Here is a 6237-nt window from a genome sequence, read left to right as displayed (position 1 = left end):
ATATAAATGTTCAATTTCTTGACCTACACTGATTGATTCTCTAAGCGCATCTGAATAAAAACATCTGCTGACACAGGTCCAAGCAAGCTGCTGTGTGCTAGAAGCCCATGCTGTGACCTTCGTAGCTCTGAGAGTGAGGTCGGTAGCAGAGTGCAGTTCCTGCAGCACATTGGGGTCAGGACTACCCAGGTGTATTTCTTTAAGTGCCTCCAGCCTCTCTTGCAGGAATGAGAGCACTGACCGAACTGCACATCTCTGTGGGTCTTCGGCTCAGGAAGAATATCAATTCGTGAACAAGCGCCACTTCAGGGTGTAAAGTTGCCTGGTGGAGGGAGCTCTGGCTTGGTTGATTGTGTCAACGACTGCAAGTGGTAGGTCACTCAGTTCTTCCACGTCCCATCCAGGGGCCAGACATGGAGCTTCCAGATGTCTGGGCACGGGTGCCAGAGGGTACCCTGTCCCTGAGAAAGAAAGTCCTTCCTCAGGGGAATTTGCCAGGGAGGTGCTGTCGCGAGGACCGTGAGATCCGAGAACCAAGTCCGAGTGGGCCATTAAGAAGGCACTAAGGTGACACGTCCTCCCTGATCTTGCACAGCACCAGTGCAAGAAGGCTCACATAGGGAAATGCGTACTTGCGCAGCCCCCGGGGCCAGCTGTGTACCAACGAGTCTGTCCCGAGAGGGGCTTCTGTCAGGTAGTACCAGAGCGGGCAGTGATTGTTTTCCTGGGAGGCAAAGAGATCTACCTGTGCCATGCCAAATCGGCCCCAAATCAGCTGGATCACCTGGGGGTCTGAGCCTCCACTGGGCAAAACCTGTCACGACAGCACGTCCGCCGTCATGTTGCAGTTGCCAGCGATTTGAGTGGCTTGCAGTGACCTGAGTCGCTGCTTATTCCAAAGGAGGAGATAAATAGAACCTCCACAGGGCAAGGAAAATGGCCAGCAACTCTAAGCAACGGCAGCATTGCACACAGTGCCCCAACCCAGTTGAGAGGCATCTGTGTTGACCACGACAAATCTTGCTGTAGGGGGATTCCGGTCCACAGAAAACAGAGGTCTGTCTAAGCATTGAAAGTCTGATGGCAGGAGAGAGTGATTAACACATGTATGTGCCACTGCGCCATGCCCATCTCGGGACTCGAGTCTGAAGCCAGTCCTGAAATGGTCTCATATGCATATGCTCATATGCCCCAGGAGCCACTGGAATTGTTTTAGAGGAACTGCCGTGCCAGGCTCGAAGAGAGCAAGGCACCTGAGCACTGACTGCGCACGCTCACTCGTGAGCCACGCTGTCAATGAGACTGAGTCTAACTCTATGCAGAGAAAAGAGATTCTCTGAACCGGGATGAGCTTGCTCTTTTCCCAGTTGACCTAAAGCCCTAGATGGCTGAGGTGCCTGAGCAGTGAGTGCATACTCTCTCGAGCTAGAATGAGCCAGTCGTTGAGGTAATTGAGTATGCAGATGCCAACTTCCCATAGCGGGGCAAGGACTGCCTCTGCGACCTTGGTGAAGACACGAGGGGACAGGGACAGGCCAAAGGGGAGGAACTTGTACTGAATCGCCTGGCCGTCGAATGCAAACCTTAGGAAGGGTCGGTGTCGAGGCAAGATGGAGACGTGGAAGTACGAGTCCTTCAGGTCTACCGCCGCAAACCAATCTTGCTGTCGAACGCAGGATAGAATCTGTCTCTGCATGAGCATTTTGAATGGGAGTTTGTACAAAACCCAGTTGAGAACTCGCAAGTCCAAGATTGGCCCGCAACCCACCGCCTTTCTTGGGTACGATGAAGTAAGGGCTGTAGAAACCCTTCTTCATCTCGGCTGGAGGGACAGGCTCTATCGCATCCTTGAGAAGCAGAGTTGTGATCTCTGCCCATAAAGCGCTGGCTTTTTCGCCTCGTACGGGGGGTGGAGCTAATACCGCTGAAATGAGGCGGGAGCCGGGTGATTTGAATCGCGAAGCTGAGTCGGAAGGTCCTGGCCAACCAGCGTGGCGGGTTGGACAGTGAAAGTCAAGCCTCCAGACTCCACGTGCGGGCCACTAATGGGAAAATCACTTTTGGCATACTGGGTGGGGCTTCGTGGCGGGGTGGAGCAGGTAATAATGCGTCAGGAGGCAAAAGTGTGTCCCAAGGCTTGGGTGCTGAGAAAAGACTCAAAGCATTTACCTACCTCCGCGCACCCAGCAGGGGGCGGTTAGAGACTGAGGAAGAGGTCCTGGAACGGTGTCTTAGGAACTCGTTAGCGCTGGCCTGCTAACGCTGGGGCTGAGAGCTGGGCCCAGGTTGAGGCGTAGCTGGTGGTTGTTTAGGTGCAGGAGGAGCGTGGGCTGTGCTGGGGCTATCCCGCTAGGTAGCGGCATTTTCGGGACACAGGTGGATCACAACCGCTCTATCCACCTGATTGAAGAAAAACATGTGTTGTTCTGTTGTCCTGATTTAAATTAAACAGTTTTTGTTTTGTTTGTTTTCTCTGTATGTTGCCACTCTCTTAAAACTATAGTGTTTTAACACTGTGCCAAACAACCCCACAACCTGTGCCAACCAACCCCAATATGATAGATGGATGGATGGATGTTGTGTCCCCAGGTGATGCATCAATCCTGTAACAATCATCATTATCTCTTATTAAAACAGTGCAATTTTCCAATAATCAAAGTATTTTTTAAAGTTAGTTTTTGTATGATTGTGAGTAAGGGACAGTCTTAAAATGTCAGTCCTGTTGTTGTATAGTAAACAATTTCTTATTGAAAAGTGGATATTTGAAAAAATTTCTAATAAGCAGTTAATGAGTGTTAACCTCGAGAAATGTCAAATTAAACTGTAAAACTGTCCAAAACCCTGTTACATTTCTGAGCCATAAAACCACAATATATAGCCTACACAAGTTTATTTATTGAGCTTGTTGTTTCTCTACGACCATCAATAAAGACAGACAGACAGACACACACTCTCTCACACACACACACACACACACACACACACACACACACACACACACACACACACTACTAAAAAGAATCAAAGCACTTTTTCACAGAAGAAGAATGCACAAGAACTCTCTCTGCTGCACTACAACAACTGTTGCCAAGATACTTCATGATGCTCCAGAGCTCCAGAGTCTGAATGTCCTTTTTGCATAAAAATAGAGTTAGGGGGAGAGGAAGATTTGAAAGGATGGGATGTGTGATGTCACATAAAGCAATATTAAATCTAAATATGATTAATAATAAATATGGTTTGTGTGATGTTCATTTCAGTCATGTGTCTTACTTACTGAAATATGTGTGTGTGTGTGTGTGTGTGTGTGTGTGTGTGTGTGTGTGTGTGTGTGTGTGTGTGTGTGTGTGTGTGTGTGTGTGTGTGTGTGTGTGTGAGAGAGAGAGAAAGTGTACAATCCAGGTCTGTTCCTTATGCCAGCAGACACACACAAACAGCAAAACAGATGGAATTGAGATGAGTAAGACGTCAAGACAGATTTGCCACACTCTTGTCTTCTCACACTTTCTGGCCACACATCACAGCAGGTCAGTGTTTGTACGCTCATGCACCCGTGTCTGTACGTCATATAAAACACATTTGTGAGGCTCTCTGTTTCTTTAGTTAGAAGAGATTTTGTTGACAGTAATATAAAATGGACTGTTCTTCCTATAACCTACTGAATCAGTGTGTCTGGTCATAAACTAACTTGTAAACTATAGCATACAGTCTGATGCTCTTCAATGTGGAAATAGAGTCATTCAGATAGATACATTATGTAGACAGACATGGTAGGTAGATTAGGTTGATAGGTAGGTAGATATATTATAGGGTACAACGGGGCCAAAGCCTATCGCAAAGCTCACTTGTGTACTTGTAAATCAAGATGCGAGAGAGCAGACTACTGGTTCTGGCGGAGGCGGGGCAAATGAAGACGTGACCAATTACAACAGCTGGAACGACTGATGCCGGACCAATCAAAACTGATCATCTTAGAACACAGTGACATCATGCAACAGCACGAATGCCGTTTTTGTAAGCAAAACAAGTCCAGTGATGACAATGGCTGACTGATGCAGTGGCAGGATAAGTTAAATAACTAGACAATTAAATGATTAAGAGTGAATTTGATCATGTTGATCAATGCAGAATGTAATGTCTGCACATGTAATGTCTAAAGATGGGAATGAGAGATTTTCTTTCTCTTAAAAATGTTTCTGCAGGATGTTTGTATTCGGTAAAATGGACACAAAGTGAGGGACACAAAGTCTCGTTCCCTCCATCGGGGAACGGAGGTTACGGAAGTAACCAGGATGTTCCCTATAATGGGAGGTCCACTGGGATTTACCCATCGGAGGTGGTCCCATTGTGGTACCCAAATCACCCCCAGTGCTCGCCGCGCTGGCCTCATCCCCGTGGGTAGAAGGACCGAGGCAGGGATCCGCTGGGGTGGCTTGCTTTCTAACTAATGTGAGCTGCGACCGCAACGTTGCCATGGTCATGTCCTCGCAATGAGATGTCTTGGCATGGGCAGCACCCAGGCACGAAAGACAGCGATCGTGGCCCAGGGGCGGTCTCTGCAGTGTACACATGCAGAGAGGGGAAAAAGCCATGTAATGCACCGTAAGGATCCAGAGTGCAGTTTTCTGCTATATTTCAGTAATTTTCTGACATTTATTTAATTTCTGTATTTTTTTATTAAAATAAATAACAATGTCTTGTATCATGTTGTTGCTTAAGTGCTTGGACAGAAACATGTTTGATTTTTTTTTTTTAAGTGTAAAACACACAACAACTTGAATGTTATTCTTTCTAAAACATTCTCCTCATTTTCACATGAATGGGTAACTATATTAATCACACTGGCTAAATGTCTATAGAAGATAAAAAAATCATGCCTTTATTATTTCATTATAATTGTTACAGTTAATCATTCCCTTATATTTCAACTTCGATGTTGTAATGGATATTGCCATTGTTGCACATTTATAATGTAAAAGTAAAATCTAATGAAGTCATACAGTACTGCTTAGATGAATTGCAATGCAACTGTAATTATTGTAAGAAACCCACTTGTGAAATAAAGATAATACTGTGCACAGTGTGCATTCTTGTTTGAAATGAGACTATGTTCATATATATATATATATATATATATAGTATCTCACAAAAGTGAGTACACCCCTCACATTTTTGGAAATATTTGATTATATCTTTTCATGTGACAACACTGAAGATTGATGATTTTCACTTAGGGGTGTACTCACTTTTGTTGTCAGCGGTTTAGACATTAATGGCTGTGTGTTGAGTTATTTTGAGGGGACAGCAAATGTACACTGTAATACAAGCTGTACACTCACTACTTTACATTTGTAGCAAAGTGTCATTTCTTCAGTGTTGTCACATGAAAAGATATAATCAAATATTTACAAAAATGTGAGGGGTGTACTCACTTTTGTGAGATACTGTATATATATATATATATATATATATATATATATATATATATATATATATATATATGTACAGTGTGAAGAATTTCCATGTTTCCATTGATCAAAGTATAAATATTGGAACCAAATATAAATATACTTGCTCGTTTTGATTATTGGGGTACCTCCTCCCATCCCAACTGGAATCTACGCCCCTGACTTACACTGAATTCTATATGAAGTAGATAGCCATCAAATAAGTACTATGATCAATTTTGATTGGTCTGACATCAGTCATTCTAGCTCTTGTTATGACTTCATTGGTGTGCAGATTGCAGCATTCAACTTCAGTTTTTTATTTGACAAGTTTTCACATTGGGGCTGTGATTTTTCAGCTTGCAAGTAGAAATATTTATTGTACAAGTTCTCAACTTCAAGCCTATAAGCTCTGGAGTTTTGGAAAAGATTTACCTTTCATAGGTTAGGGTTAAGATTAGGGTTAAGGTTTAGATTAGAGTTATGGTTGGGGTAGGGTTAGGTTTAGGGGTAAGATGAACAGTATAACTAAGGATGTATTCAAATGCAGATCTTTTAAATGTTAGTCCAATGAAAAAACACGTATGTACATGATAAGTATATTGTATCTAATATAGTCATTTCAAATATAACATCCCTATAACATTTGCCCCTATATCAACACTAAATTAATATAATATACTACATTACTATACATGTATTTGTGGTAGTACTCTATGTGCAGCATTTCTACAATAAATCTGCTCAAAATCATACTCCAAGAAACATCTTTAAGCAAAAAAGGCACTGT

The sequence above is a fragment of the Xyrauchen texanus genome, chromosome 26, assembly GCF_025860055.1.
Source record: "Xyrauchen texanus isolate HMW12.3.18 chromosome 26, RBS_HiC_50CHRs, whole genome shotgun sequence".
NCBI lineage: Eukaryota > Metazoa > Chordata > Actinopteri > Cypriniformes > Catostomidae > Xyrauchen > Xyrauchen texanus.
The sequence above is the reverse complement of the archived record's forward strand: the minus strand, read 5'-3'. Positions refer to the sequence as shown.